We start from the raw sequence: 16,985 nt of genomic DNA on the forward strand, positions 1-16,985 counted from the left end.
CAAAAAAGTAAATAAAAATTCTTTATGAATTATGATTGTAATCACATGTACAGCATGTGTTTTAATATATTTTAGAATAATTGAGTCAGCTTGCTATTAGTTTAATTAAATCTTTTACACCTTCTTGATTAGACAGCTAGTTTAATGACATCTTCCACACTTTGAGCTGTGAAGTGTAGCTCATTTTAAAGTTCTGTAATGAGAAGGAAAATGTATATCTGATGAACATCTAGACAGAATTTAAAAAACGGGTTTTGTGCAAAAACGTCAGAAACCAGGGATGATTAGCATTTTGCTTAAGACAAGTTTAGTTTGAGCATGATGTAACTGGCCATTAAATGGGTGAAAACCTCTGTAAGGGATTTTACTCTATAGGGGACATACCTCAGTTGCTTGAAGAACAAAGGAGCGAGTTACGTACGTGTGTGTGTGTGTGTGTGTGTGTGTGTGTGTGTGAGTGTGTATGTGTTTTGATGTATATTTAGGCAAATATTACTGTAAAGATGAGCAAAGAATGTTCTGGTGAGTTGACAGGTAATAGTTCTGGTGAGTTGACAGGTAATATAAGAAGAAAATACTCATCTAATGTATTATAAAGTATGTATAAGACTGGGAATAAAACAAGATTGGCTTCCTTTATTTAGCCCTTTAATATTTCAGTAAGTCCTTTATAAAGCAAACATTTGGATAGCTCTAATGAGCTGAGTGTAAGCTGCCAGCAAGCTCAGCAGCCATTTTATATTTACTATAAAATTATCATTGGTCTCTGGAGCTGGTTATTTATAGCTTGAGTCCTAAGACTCTTATCAAATTGTTTATTTTTACATTGGTTCGAGTTATATGGAGTTTCATATAAAAATATGAACCCTATATATAGGAGCTCTATTTTCACCTTTATTAAGCTAAAGAAAGTATTCACTTTGTCTTTGCATTTTAAATTGGAATGCAAGTCTAAAGTTCTGTAATGCATAAATCTCTACTATTTTGATAGGGTAGGACTGTTCATTTAATTATTCACTTTATGTTAAAAAGTAATTATTAGGAAAGCAGTACCAGCATGCTACTCAGTAATAATGGCAAAAATATTAATATCTCTTACACTTTTATTTATTTCCAACAGGGTGTTTGTTTTAGTTTTTAAAGGGAAATATAGCAGTGAATAGTTAGCACATAAATCCTTTGAATGGTGGCCATTTACCAATTGTGAACATGAGAAACTCAGTAACTCTAGGTGTCCAAACACCTTTGCTTTTTCTGGTTATGGTACATAGGACTCTGTAGTATTTTTCCACACTTTATCATCTGCATGTCCTTTGTAAGAGAGTTAACAGAGAGAGAGTATCAGTAAACACCAGGAGAGCAACTGCATTGAGACTCTCCCCTGCCTGACTGCTGACGTGTTACTTTTTTGACAAATATATAGTTTTCAACCCCTCCTGTTTAAATGGTGAATGAAGACTTTTATGATGGATCGTTGCCACAGAGACCCATTTATGGACAGTATTGCTGTTGTGGGAATAATAGTTCTGAACAGTTAACTGAAAACATAATAACAGATCTCATAATGCCTGTGAGAGAGGCAAAAAGGAAAACAATACTATTAAGCTTTATTTAAGGCTATTTTCATTTAGATACCCTATTTTGCCAACCTCAATATTTAATTACAATATATTATGGCTTCATAACAATAAATATAGTACATGCCACATTCATCTAATGTTAATGTATTATTCTTCATAAAGTCCCCAGATAGGATCATGTTGTTGCCATCAATTCTTCATTGTGAACACTCCAATGTAGGCCTTTAACTTCAACAACATTTTTGAAACATAATCTATTCTTGTGCTTCTAAAACAAACAAGACTTTTTTTCAGTCACTGAAGTAGCTTTATGTAATTAGTATATCAGCATATAAAAAGGAACACACCCTCTACTGCAAAATCTTAGTGAGAAGTCCAGACTTCTAGAGGATTCAATCTTTCATCAATATTTGAAAGAAAAAGAAAAAAAAAGTGGAAAGAATTGTAGATTCCAACGCCTTTCTGAGATCAAAAGGGTGCATTCCAAACCTAAAAACATACACTGGAACTCACCATGTATTTATATTTGTCATGGACTTAAAACTCTGATTTTAAGTGTGATTTTTAAGTATGAGTACATTTACTTTCAGATACTTGAACATTTAAACTCCATTCCCCTTATTTTTACCATAATATATCACTTTAAACAATTGTCATGACTCATATTCAGAGAGGAATCTTTGAAGCATGAATTCTTTTTTTTTTTTTTTTTTTTTTTTTGCGGTATGTGGGGTTCTCACTGTTGTGGCCTCTCCCGTCGCGGAGCACAGGCTCCGGATGCGCAGGCTCAGCGACCACGGCCCACGGGCCTAGCTGCTCCGCGGCATGTGGGATCCTCCTGGATCCTCCGGGGCATGAACCCGCGTCTCCCGCATTGGCAGGCGGACTCTCAACCACTGTGCCACCAGGGAAGCCCGAAGCATGGCTTCTTATCACCACATGAAACATTGCTGCTTTTAACTCTTGTGATTATAATATGCTTTGAATGCTACTGGGGACTATCTTTGAGAAATTTACTAATAAAGTGAAAAAAAAGAAGGAGTGATGTTAGTGTGTCTTTATGTGAAAAAATGTGACCATGATCTTTCTTAGAACATGGACTGAGTCATACACATCTTTTAATTGCAGCGCCTGGAGCATAGTAGGTACTCAGCGAATATTTATGTACTCAGTGAATATTTATGTGATGAATACTTTTAAAAAAATTCTTAGATAAGTCTCCATACTAAATTATGATACTGTGTCTGTATCAACCTTTCTGAGTTTACACTGAGATTTTTGGAATAATCGTAAAGGACTTGTGTTACCATCAAAATGGAGATAGTTAGCTAAAGTAAGAAAAATTAAAATGGGAGAACACTAAGATTATAACTGAAATGGAGCACCAAATGGGAAGAAAAACAGAAATTAAGTGAAAGAAAATATCAAGATTCTTCAAAGGGGATGGATGCTGAAGGGTGGTTAAGAAACTAAATCTGTGAATACTGACAATGTAGAGTCATACAGCAGTCATGTATGACATAAAATGCCTTGTAGAACTAGTATATAGAAACTAAAGTGTACATCATGAAACAAACTGGACAGTAAGCTCATTGTTATAATTTATCATCTCCTTAAAATGGTTCATTACAAATAGAAGTGATATTTTCTTATATTTGTTAGTTATTATAGTCAATCAGAAATGGCTGAAGAATTTAAAAAGAAATATAGTTCACAACTCTTCTATCTGGCCCACTCTCACCACTTTTATTGAACATTGTATTGGAAGTCCTAGTCACAGCAATCAGACAAGGAAAAGAAATAAAAGGAATCCAAACTGGAAAGGAAGAAGTGAAACTGTCATTGTTTGCAGATGACATGATACTATACATAGAAAATCCTAAAGATGCCAACACAAAAACTACTAGAACTCATCAATGAATTCAGTAAAGTTGAAGGATACAAAATTAATATATAGATATCTGTTGCATTTCTATACACTAACAACAAACTATCAGAAAGAGAAATTAAGGAAACAATCCCATTTGCCATCCCATAGAAAAGAATAAAATACCTAGGAATAAACATATTTAAGGAGGTAGAAGATCTGTATTCTGAAAACTACAAGACACTGATGAAAGAAATTGAAGAGGACACAAACAGATGGGAAGATATAACATGTTCTCATGGATTGGAAGAATTAATATTGTTAAAATGACCCTATTACCTAAGGCAATATAAGATTCAGTGCAATCCCTATCAAAATGCCAGTGATGTTTTTCACAGAATTAGAACAAATTATTTTAAAATTTTTATGGAAAAACAAAAGACCTTGAATAGCCAAAACAATCTTGAGAAAGAACAGAATAGGAAGTATCATGTTCCCTATCTTCAGACTGTACTGCAAAGCTATAGTAATCAAGAGTATGGTACTGGCACAAAAACTGACACATAGATCAATGGGAAAGAATAGAGAGCCCAGAAATAAACCCTCACGCTTATGGTCAGTTAATGTATGACAAAGGAGGCAAAATATACAATGGAGAAAAGACAGTTGCTTCAATGTGGTGCTGGGAAAACTGGACAGATACATGTAAAAGAATGAAATGAGAACATTTCCTCACACCATATGCAAAAATAAACTCACAATGGATTAAAGACCTAACTGGAAACCATAAAACTCCTAGAAGAAAGCAGAGCCAGGTCACTCTTTGACATAAATTTTAGCAATATATGTGTGTGTGTGTGTTTGTGTGTGTGTGTGTGTGTGTATGTATATATATATATATATATATATATATTTTTTTTTTTTTTTTTCCTCTGTCTCCTAAGGCAAAGGAAACAAAAACAAAACATAGGCAGACCACTCTTTGACATAAAGCACAGCAATATCTTTTCGGATCCACCTCCTATAGTAATGAAAATAAAAACAAAAATAAACAAATGGGACCTAATTAAACTGTGAAAGGGAAACCATGAACAAAATGAAAAGGCAACTACTGAATAGGAAAAAGAAATATTTGCAAATGATATGACTGATAAAGGGTTAACATCCAAAATATATAAACAGCTCATACAACTCAACATCAAAAAAGCAAACAACCCAATTTAAAAAATGAGCAGAAGCCTGAATAGACATTTTTCCAAAGATGACATAAAGATGGCCATCAGGCACATGGAAGGATGCTCAACATTGCTAATCATCAGAGAAATACAAATCAAAAATAACAAATGTTGGAGAGGATGTAGAGAAAAGAGAACACTTTCACACTGTTGGTGGGAATGTAAATTGGTGCAGCCACTGTGGAAAACAATATGGAGGTTCCTCAAAAAACTAAAAATAGAACTGCCATAAGATCCAGCAATTCCACTCTTGTGTATATATCTGAAGAAATGGAAAACACTGATTTGAAAAGATACAGGCACCCCAAAGTTCATAGCATTATTTACAATAGCCAAGATATGTAAGCACCCTAAGTGTCCCTCAACAGATGAATGGATAAAGAAGATGTGAGATATAGATATCTATAGAGATATAGAGATATAGATACAGATAACTCAGGCACAAAAAGAATGAAATTCTGCCATTTCCAACAACATGGATGGACCTGGAGGGTATTATGCTTAATGAAATAAGTCAGGCAAAGAAAGGAAAATACTGTATGTTATCACTTATATGTCAAATATAAAATATAAAACTAGTGAATATAACAACAACAACAGAAACAAAAAAGAGTCACAGATATAGAGAACAAACTAGTGCCTATCAGTGGAGAGAGCTAAGGGTGGGGGCAGGCAAGAAGGGGTAGGAAATTAAGAGGTACAATCTACTATGCATAAAATAAATAAGCTACAAGGTTATATTGTATGGCACACAGAATATTGCTGATATTTTATGGTAATTATAAATGGATTATAATCTATAAAATTTTTGAATCACCAGGTTGTACGGCTAAACTAATATTGTAAATCAACTATACCTCAATAAAAATAAAAATAAATTAAAAAATAATAACTTAAAATAAATTCTATCTGGATATGATTGCCATCACAATGAAATGAGGAAAATTAGGGCAGGAAGTGCAAGGAAAATGTAATTCAGTTTGAGGTCTAAATGGCATGGAGACGTGGTGAAGGAAACTCCTCCACTAATCTGAGATGTAGAACTTACTTTCTGAAGTAGTAAATTTTATTATAGATGGTAAATACAAATTGATCTATATGAAAAGATGAAGCAACTCCTGTAATAGTAAAGAAAATGTGGAAATCTTAGAATTGTAGGGCTAAATCAAATAATATCCATTCATTATCATAAGTGATAAAAAATGAAATGAGGGATGCATTTAACTCTGACAGGGCAGGGAGTACACAGAACTTTTTAAAGCATATTTAAGTGGATAAGGTACACGTAATTGAGAATGGATAAGAAAATGTAGCTCAAAACTATAAGTGTTGTTTGATGAAATTTAAGACATGTAATAACAAAGACATTTGAATCCACTGGGGCTAAGGAATATGAGTTCAATTATTTTTTCAGAACAAGAAAATAAGGTCATGTACCCATTTCTTGGAGAAGAATAGAGTGCATTTCTCCTGGCCATTTAGCTGGGCCAGCCTACCTATCACTTATATCGTGAATGACAAAAACAAGAAATAAAGAGTGAAAATAGAGTAAATTGCTCAGCAGGAGTTTGTTTCTGACTCACAGTCACTCTCATCCTTAGCCAAAGATTTCTAACTCTTTCCTAATTTAGTCTCTAAGTCTAGATTAATTGCATCCCATGCATAATAATGAAAGCATTTGCAGAATTCCTGAGCCACTATCAATATTCCCTGAGAAATCCTAAAGATTTTAACAGATGTCAAATGACAAAAGATTACCTCTTCCTCGTCTGAATAAGAGAGCATGAATTCTGCCTGAGAGTAAACTCAGTGTTAATTCCTGGAAAAAAGAAAAAACGTGTAAAATCAATTATGAACTAGATTGTAAAAATTAGAAAATTTTATTGGTGATCCTTAGAAGCTAATATATGTTGATTAAAAATGTCATGCAAATTATTAATATCATTATTTCCATTATTCAGAACTGCATTTTATCATCATGTTCAGAGCTTGGCTATTATATAATGACATAGCTAATTGTTCATAAATGGTAGTGTTGTTGTAAATTGTTGATTCTTGTAATGTTGAATTTCAGCATTATGATGTTGAATTTTCCTCTTTGTTAAGCCTTAAGAATCAAGCAGATCAGTATAACAAGGGTTCTTTAATTTAGTGCCCGTGGAAAAGCAGTAGACTTTTATTTAAAATGTAGATTCCCATTTGTTCCTCTAGAGATTCTAATTCAGTGCAGTTGGAGGTACAGTCCAGGGATCTTTATTTTTATAAACATTTCAGGTTATTAGGATGCATATGGCCCTTGAACCACATTCTTAGAAATATTGAATTTAGCCTGAGTCAGAAAAGAAATTGAAAACATCAGCTCTGAGGAATGTTGTAATTAGAAAAATCATCTTTAAATTTAGGAGCCACAATTACTTCATGGGCTCAATGTAAAGACTAAATGAGTTACATGTAAACTGTTTAGAACAATTTCTGGTACATATTAAGCTCCTCCAAAAAATAGTAGTTTCTGATGTTTTTATTCCGTCTTTTTCCTCCCCCTTTTAATCATTTATTATTATTATTGTTATTACCATTACTTTAATGATTATTTTCATCTTAAGGGGAGAATGCAAATTAAACAATCCAAAGGTGTTGAAAGTGGTACTCTTTATCTTTTGTTCACAGTGAACACATTGCATTACAAATTGGATTACCCATGACTGGTTAAACTGAGCAATTATGGAAGTAAACATTCTAGTGTGGGAATAAGAGTGGTTAGGAGCAAACCTTTACCAAATAAATAATAGCAAACATTAAAAATAGGTTTATATATTGAATTATCTAGTTTTAAGTAAAATATTCCTCACTAAATGGATGGGCACCTTAAAAATATTAATACAAAGAAATTTTAGGTTGCATATAATAATGATAATGCATGCACAGGAAATAACAAGAAAATGACATTGTAGTACCTTTCTATTATAAATCCTAATTGGTCCTCTTTGTTGGCACTTCATGAGATGAGAGCAATCAGGAGATCAGCCTAAAGTTTTTTGTTTTGTTTTGTTTGTTCTGTTTTTTTTTTAAATTTATCAAGTATTCTATTTGAAATACACTTTCTTATCATCAACAGTATATCTTGCCCCAAATGTATATCCTACACTTATCTAGTATTTGCAAATGATTGATAATAAAGCCATTGTGACTAGACAGCATTTAAAAATATTGTCATTTTATCTTTATATCAATTTTTTTTCATTTTATTTTTGTATAGTATTTATAGTGTCCATAATTGGTTATAAAACCACTGTGGAAGTTTGCTCAATTATTTTTTAATGGATAGAGTTTTTAGATTTAAAAAAAAAAAGTATGTCTTCTATGATTCATAGGTCTGGTAGGAGTAGCAAACACCAGTAAAGGTCAGAGGAAAGGAGAAACCAGTGGGCTAGGAACAAAGCAGCAGAAAATGGTGTCATGGAAGTCAAAATAACAGAGGGCTTAAAAGGAAGTTAGGTCATCTTTGTTGAGTGCTGATAAGATAGCACATAATTTGAGGCTTGAAAATTATCTGCTAGATTTTGCAAGATGGAAGTTGGTGATCTTTATACAAGTAGTTTCTTTATTGCTATGACGTTTTTGTCTCCAAACCAACATAGACCCTACAATGGAGCATCTTTTGTGTAGAAAGAGCTAAGAAAATAAAACTTTAGTACTAAAGACAGACTTAGTGGTATCCCTGACCACTTATCAACCAAGTCTTAATATTAGTCTCAATTCTCCAAAGAAACAGAACCATTAAGTGAGATGGGTGGTTAGATAGATAGATCGATAGATAGATTGATAGATATTTATTTTACGGCATTGGCTCACAAGGTTATGTTAGCTGAGAAGTCCCAGGATCTGCAGTCAGTAAACTGGAGAACCAAGGAGAGCTGATGGTATAAGTTCCGGTCTAAGTTCAAATGCAGAAAACTGGTGTCCCAGCTAGAAGACAGTCAGACAGAGTGAATGGATTCTCTCTTACTCCACCTTTTTGTTCTATGCAGGCCTTTGATGGAATGGATGAGGTCTGCCCACACTGGGAAGGACAATCTGCTTTTTACTCAGCCTACTGATTCAAATGTTAATCTCATCCAGAAACAATATCACAGACACACCTAGAATAATGTTTAACCAAATATCTGGACACCGTGTACCCAGTCAAGTTGGCACATAAAATTAACCATCCTCCTATAAATCCTATAAATCATCCTAGTGTAATCAGAGTGCAGGGAAATGCATGCCAAGGAAAAGTGAGAGTAAAGACTATTCCCAGAAGGAACCAGTCCTAGTCCCTCTTTCCTTGTCAGTGTGTGGGATAAAGGAGACAGGAACTCACTTACAGGAGTGCTTAGAAATTTAACGGTGCCCTTCTATCATGTAGCTTTGTTGTCCAAGTAGTGATTTTTCCTTAGAAATAATTTCCTTTCTTTTTTCCATCCTGCTGTTTCTTCCTTCTCCCTCCTTTCCTACCATTAACACTACTATGTTTTAAACACTGTCCTGGGCCTTGGGAATAAAGCAAGAGCAAAACAATGTTTCTGTGATTATGGAGCTGAACATTACAGGGTGGAAGTTGGAGGGAGCAAACCTTAACCAATTAAATAATAAAAAAAAATTAAAATGAACAGATATACCAGATGGTGGTGAATGTTGTGGAGACAATGCATAGAAGGATAGGAAACGTGTGTGTGTGTGTGTGTGTGTGTGTGTGTGTGTGTGTGTGTGTGTGTGTGTGTTAGAGGGGAGGCTGTATTTTAAACAGAGTGGTCAGGGAAGGCCCCACTGTATGAGGAAAACCCTCACAACTAAATCTTACTTTCTGTTTAATTAACCAAAGGCAAAGGAACACACAAAATTAACCAGGGGCAAAGCATTTTTCATTTATAGTGTTTTAAATTATACCATTGCAAAACATATAATGCTAATATATTTGTCCTGAGCTGGATATGAGCATAGCCTTGCTGCATTAATAGATTTAATGCTTTTAGATGCTGAAAAACTTCAAAGATTTATAATTATACCATTATTATGCTTTCTTCATTTCCACTGCCTTTTAAAACGATAACAAGCACCGTATATTTCATCCTGCCTTGTAGTTTTAATAGAAAATAATCTACATTACTTAATCATTTGTCTTTCATGGTTTCTTTCCCATTTCTTCTCCCTTTTCTCTGTTTCTCTTTAACTCCATAAATAAGATGATATAATCACAGTGTAAATGTTTTAAAACTTGAAGAAAAAAAAAACACATCTAGAGTCATTTAATGAAATCCTGAAGATAAGTTAAAACTGAAGTGCTGCTGGCGAACTAGTGGAAGATTTGAATTTTCAAATACTGAAGACTAGAATGCTTCTCTAGTTGCGATTAATTTCATGTTGGCTATACTCAGAGCTGCTTGTCTTAGGACCCAGTAATCCTTATTTCCTCATGGGGAAGGGTCTTCCTTGACACTTTTGTTTTCCAATTTTATGTTGAATTCTCTGGTTTGTTTCTAATATTAACTTATAGCATGTATTATTGAATGCTTCAGAATCTAAATTCATTCTTTCATGTATCATTCTTGATAAAGGAGGTATATAAATATCACTCTGTTTATTATTAACTACAATACTTACTTTTTAGCTAAAATGTTCACATTGTAATAACTTACCAAAAGCATATTATACTCGCTATACTTATTAGTTACACCCACAAACTGAATGTATTAAGATTGTAAAGAAAGCAGACAGAAATTCCCAGTCAAGACAAGGGATCCTTCAGGGATCACTTGGAGATCTCAAAGAGAAAGAAAACAGCAAAATCCAAATAACAAGGAATTCTTAAAAATCTTTAGAAATATTCATAAATTTTATAGGAACACAGCTACTCTGATAATTAGAATATATCGTGTTTTGAAGATTTCTAATAGTTTTCTTACTACTACTTGATTGATTAGAGCTGAACTATCTTTAATGTTCTATCAGTATCATCTGTTCCTAGGAAAGGAATTCTTGCTATATATGTGAAACATTTCTAGTTCTATATAAAAAAAGAAGTGAGTGGAGCATAGAAACATCTATACCCACACAGTTTACTGTCTTCACTAACACGAGCTTATAATTCCACTACTTCATCATCATGACTTTACTCTTAAGGGAAACACTTGCCAGGGAAGATAAAAGTTGTGAGAAACTTGTTTATTTCAGGGCCTATCCGTAAAACATTTAAATGGACATCAGGCCGAGCAACTTTTTGATGGCATCAACCAAATGTTTATTTTCTAAGACTTTTTGAACCCTCACATCAAAACCCTCCCCTTGCTTTGTCCATCAGTTTTAAATTATTATATTAGAATTTGTGCCCCATCTGAACTTAGCCCCTGTATGGAAAGACCTACTTTGAGCCAGATCACCAAACCTCATAAATATCCTGACATTGCCCTCCCTACTAAGACAGGAATTCCTAAGTCTCTGTCGAGGTAGTGATCTGCTTTAGTAAGTAAGAATAAACTCACTTTTGCCATATCCACAGTTAATTTGTGGTATTTTCTGGGAGCCTGTAATTGACAGGGATGAATTCGAACTATTTGTTTGCTCATTAGCATCTTGATTTAACTTAAACATTTTCTCATCAGTTTCTCCCCCACCCAGTTTTACTGAGATATAATTAACATATAAGATTTGTATATGCTTGAGGTATACAACATGATTTGATATATATCTATAGAGAAATGATTATCAAAGTAAGTTTAGTTAAGGTTGTTCATCTCACAGAGTTACAAATTTTTTTCTTGTGATGAGAACTTTTAAGATCTACTTTCTTAGCCTTATCACTTTCTTTTTCATAACAGGGCATGCACTTTAACTTCCCAGTAAGCATGGTATGCTTACATTCTCTGCACATTTATTTAACACTCAATCCCTTCCCCATTTTTTTTCAAATTCTTTGATCTTAGTGTCACTCATCTTGAACATTTCTATCTCAAAAGTGTTATGAATTTTTAATATACTCTCTTTTTCCTGTCTTTGAGGAAAAAAAAAGTCTTTGTTGTCTTTCAAGATTAATCTTGGAATTGTACAATAAAGCCTTAAAAATTAATCTTGGTCACTGTGAGACAATACTTATTTCTTAACCAAAGTTACAAGAGATTTCAAAAGCCAATACAGATCACTTAAAGGCAAAGAAACTCATACTATCTTATTAAAAGCAGCATTTCAAGAAAACTTTGAAGGGAGAAACCAAATCCAATTGTCCTAACTCATTCCCAACAATATCCATTTACCCAAGTAGATTTAATCCAATCTTAGAAAATCCTGATTATGCACAACTCTTTCTTACAGTGACCTGTGATCTTATTTGACCAAGTGTTTTAAAACTTTATGACAGACTTCCCAAGTATCAAATTTTAATTAAAGTTCTTTTGATTTCCAGCTAACTTTGGGATACTTTAGAGGACCCCTGAGGTATCTCAAAGAGAAATGTTTAACTAGGATTATTTGGTATGTTAAGTGTAATCATTCATAATTCTCATTATAGTAACCAAGTTTCTTTATCAATTACAATGTAACCCGATGTTTAACCATGCCTTTTAATTCTTTTGTTATTTATAGAAATTTTTGCACTCTGATGCTGTTACAAAAAGTACTTCATCATCAAGATGATGGCTAAACAAGGATTCTAGCCCATACACACTTAAAACAAGGAGTTGTCCTGCCCCTGAGGCCCCTAGATCAGGGATCCAGAGATTTTTTACTCCCTGACAGGCAGGTCGATGCCCCTCTACTCAGCCTTGAAGCAGTTACAGAAGACAGACTGTTGCCCCTCTGCTTCCCATAAGAATATGAGAGTAAAATCTCTGAGGGAGGAATGAAACAGGAGGGAAGGGGGCAGGGCACACATATAAAAGAATGATATAGCCATAGGACATGACAAAAACTGCTTAGAACCAACTAGGTCCAAGATGGCAGTAGATTCGACTCCCAGTAGATCTTGAGCCTCATTATACACTCATTATAATACATTAACTAAATGACACACCCATCAGTTCCATGACAGTTCTGAGGCCAACCATAAAAGGTCAAAAAGCGGGTGGTGGCCCAATACCTGGAAATCCCCACTCCTTCCTTCCCTGAAATAGTTGGAATAACCTTCCCACTCATTAGCCTATGAAATTACCCAGTTCATAAAAACTAACCACCCCATATTTTGGGGCCTCTTGCCTTCTGAGCTGGCCCATGCTCTGTCTGTGGAATGTGTTTCTCTCTAAATAAATCCATTTCTTACCTATCAAAAAGTAAAAAATAATAATCTTGGACTTGTGCTGTCCACATTCTCCTGTAAATGTCCTCTCCCTTTCTTTCCCTCACTTCGTCCTTCTCACTCTGTGCATTATCTCCATCACTGTCTTGTTAATTTTCATAATGTCCTTCTTGATGATATCCTCTTTTTCTTTAAAAATAACTGCCTATGTCCTCTCTAAGCCCTCCTTTTTCCCAGACCTTTTTTCTAGTTGAAATTACTAACACTCACTCTTATTTCATTATACACCAAAGAACTGGGGGATAAAAGAACTACATATCTTGTTTCCATGTCTTCACCAATGATTAATTTTTAATACTTTGCAATTTGGTTTCAAATCATGTCACTCTACCAAAACCACTTTTCAAGAAAACTGATGCCTTTCTAATTGCCTAAATCTAATTGTGTTTTCTTAATATTGTTCCTTTACAACAGCAACAAATAGACAAAACCACAAAAAAGCTCTCTCACAGCATTTCCTTAATGACCCTCTCTCTTAGTTGGCATTCTTAATACCAGGTTAATTTTAGGAAGTATTAACATGACCATTCCAATGGCAAATATAAAAGAGTCAGTAGCAATTGTTGACTAATTAAAAAACTCATTTTCCCTGGGAACATACAATAGAAGATTGCCAAAAATTTTAGCAGAAATAAGATTATATGTGTAAATGTATGAAACATTCTTGTCTCCTGAGGACCACTGTGCTTACATACAGTGCATTAGAGTTCACTTATATACGTTATCCCATTCAGTCCTCACAACAACACAGAGGTGTATTCATTTTCAGTCACTAGTTTACAAAAGATATAGCTAAGGTATAGAGACGTTATTTTATTTGTCCAGACTATATATTAAGTTGAACATTTAGTCTTCAGATTCTTCTCATTTGGTTTCAAGTCTTTATTTAAGCTCTTTTCAATATACTGCATAGCTTTACACAAATAAGATTTATTAGGGAATGGACACTTGTCATATCTTCAACAAATTATAAAACTCAGTTTTTATAATCATGTATCTAAATGCATGCTAATCTTGATACACCAAATATTTTTAAAATTAAGAACTATTTAGATACTTTTAGATCATATGCACTCTTGTTTGGTATCATGAACATTTGAAATACTTTTCTCTCATATTTTTTAATTTATAAATATGTGATTATATGTGATATAGGAGAGTTAATGTCAATGCTTTTCACTAATTATCATCATGCAATATCTAATAACTCTCAGCTTTGTCATTAGGAGCCACTGGAATTATCAGTGCTTAAGCATTGATCTTATTGGATCAATATAGGGTCTATTAAGGAATCATTAATCATTGTAACAAAGAGAACCAAAACTCCAATTGCTCAAGCAAGATCAAATTAATTTTTTACCTGTTTAAAAATTTAGGCACAATATAGCAGATCAGCAGGCAGTTCTAATGCAAGGGGCAGTTTAGGAATTTAGGACGATGGTGGCTCTGCCAACTTTAACACTGTCTCCTAAGTCACTCTGGACATCACTACTCTGGAAATGAAAGAGCGGAAATTCGAAGCAAAAGAGTTCCTCTTAAGGAACTGAGATAGAAATTACACACTTTTTAGTTACATTTCATTAACAGGAACTTCCATATATGATTATAGGCTTTCGAGGGGGACTGGAAAATTCTGTTCTTAACTGGGAAGACAGATACAAGTTACAACTCCTTTTACTATCAATATATGGAGTAAAGAATTTTGATGGTCAGCTAGCAGTACTTTTCAAAATAGGTCTTTGGTAGAATCACTCTTCATTAGATGATTTTTTTAAGTTTTAAATTTATTTATTTAGTTAGATCTCTTCCTTTTTTTTTTTTTTAATGGCCATGCCACGCAACTTGTGGGATCTTAGTTCCCCAACCAGGAATCAAACCCAGGCTGTTGGCAGTAAAAGCTAGGAGTCCTAACCACTGGACCGCCAGGGAATTCCCCAGATCTCTTTCATTTTTATTGAGATATAATTGACATAACAGCACTTTATAAGTTTAAGGTGTAGAGCATAATGATTTGACTTTCATGCATCGTGAAATGATTACCACAATAAATTTAGTGAACATCCATCATCTGCTATAATGTCATATAGATATGAAAGAAAGAAAAATAAAAACATAATTTTTCCTTGTGATGAGAACTCTTAGGATTTACTTTCTTAGCAACTTTCATACGTAGATGACTTAAAGACCTATTGAGAATAAAAATACATTCCAATCCTAAGTAAAAGTGCACTTAAAAATCTGTATTACTCAGTTCATCTTTGTCATGTCTGTTTACTGTTGATCTTATTCTAAACAGTACTGAAACAATAAGAAAAAAATGTGACAGGCAACATTTGTCAGTCTTATACCTTGTGCCAAGCTCTGGGCTAGTGTTTGATATACATTTCCTTGTTTATTGTTTACAACAGACCTTTAAACTCAACAGTTTCTGTGAGTCAGGAATTTGGGAGCTGCTTAGCTGGACAATTCAGACTCAAGGTTTCTTGTGAGACTGAAGCCAAGATGTTGCTGAGGTTACGCTCATCTGAAGGCTCAGCAAGGGTGCTTCCAAGATGACTTACACACATGGCCGCCATGCTGGGGCTGGCTATTATATAAACTCTCAGATTCTTTCTATATAGCATCTCTGGAGTGTATTCAAGGCATGATACTTGGCTTCCTTCAGTGTGAGCTAGACAAAAAGAAGGAGAACTAGGAGGAAGTTATAATTTTTATGCCTGCACCTTGGAAGCAATACAGCCTAAGTTCTACTACTTTTATTCATTAGTAGCAAGCCTAACAACCTGGCCTACATGGAGGGAAACTAGATTCCACTCTTTAAAGAGAAGAGTGTCAAATTTTTTTTCAAATGAAGACTGTCATATTTTAAAACCACAGTGTATCTAAATACGCATAGTATTACTAGAGGAAGGAGTATGGTATGGCTGGAATTACATATTTACTAACGAAGTGGGAGATGACATTTCAGACATGAAAAACAGTTTGACCTTGAATATTTGGTGAAAGGATTTGAACATGATTCTTTATTTTGATTATGTATGTATTTATGTATGTATTTGTGAGAAATGGAGTGCTATAATAAAAATGGTGCTGTGGAATGATTAGTGTGACCTTGATATGAAGGATGAATTGGAGGGGGGAAACTACAGGAAAAAATAGAAGCTTATTAAAGCTATACAAGTGGTTACTAAACTTTATAAATTTTAGAAAGGCACTAGTCAAGAGAGTTTCCTAAGATTTATTTTCTCAAAAGATAATTTCTGTATTTTTAACTGCAGTCATATTCTATAGACTATTTATAGCAGGGGTTAGCAAACTTTTTCTATAAATGGCTAGATAGTAAATATTTTAGGTGTAGTGGCCTACATACAGTCTCTGTCATGTATTCTTTGTTTTTGTTTTGCTTTTTATAATCCCTTAACGGTGTAAAAATCATACTTAGCTTGCTGGCAGTACAAAAACAGGCAAAAGTCCAGTTTTGGACCATGGTCCACAGTTTGCCATCCTCTGATTTATAGTCTTAGTTTTAATTTTGTTTTGTATTAATATCCTGTGTATATTTATTGAGCAGCTTTATAATCAGAGTACTTTCTAAATGCTAATGAGCATGATATAGCAATATTTAATATATATTGAACACTGAAGTGTACTAGCCGTCTTGCAAGGCATTTGACATTATTTCTGTAATTCCCACAATGGCCTAGGATGTAGGAATTCAGAAGAGTAAGCTGAGTCTTAGAAAGATCAAGTAACTTGCCTAGGTAGGGGAATGAGGAATTAAACCTGGGTCTTTAGGCAGTGAACACTGTACCAGTAGCCTACAAAGAAGAGTAAGATCTGCCATTGGTAAATGTAGTTATAGAGGTCCACGTTATATTAAGCAGGGCAGGTGAAATGTAGTCAGCCTAAAATCCAGTGTTCTCACCTAGCCCCAATTCCCAGCTGGATAGACTTGTGGAGTCATTAAAACTCTTCTGAGA

General features: G+C 34.1%; 1 protein-coding gene across 47 annotated transcripts in view; it reads left to right on the forward strand.

Annotated features, from left to right (window-relative positions):
* Nucleotides 1-16,985, forward strand: part of PTPRD (protein tyrosine phosphatase receptor type D) — a 2,126,684-nt gene that overhangs the window by 182,917 nt on the left and 1,926,782 nt on the right. The window lies entirely within an intron of this gene.

Source organism: Kogia breviceps, chromosome 8 (genome assembly GCF_026419965.1).
Source record: "Kogia breviceps isolate mKogBre1 chromosome 8, mKogBre1 haplotype 1, whole genome shotgun sequence".
In the NCBI taxonomy this organism is placed as follows: Eukaryota; Metazoa; Chordata; class Mammalia; order Artiodactyla; family Physeteridae; genus Kogia; species Kogia breviceps.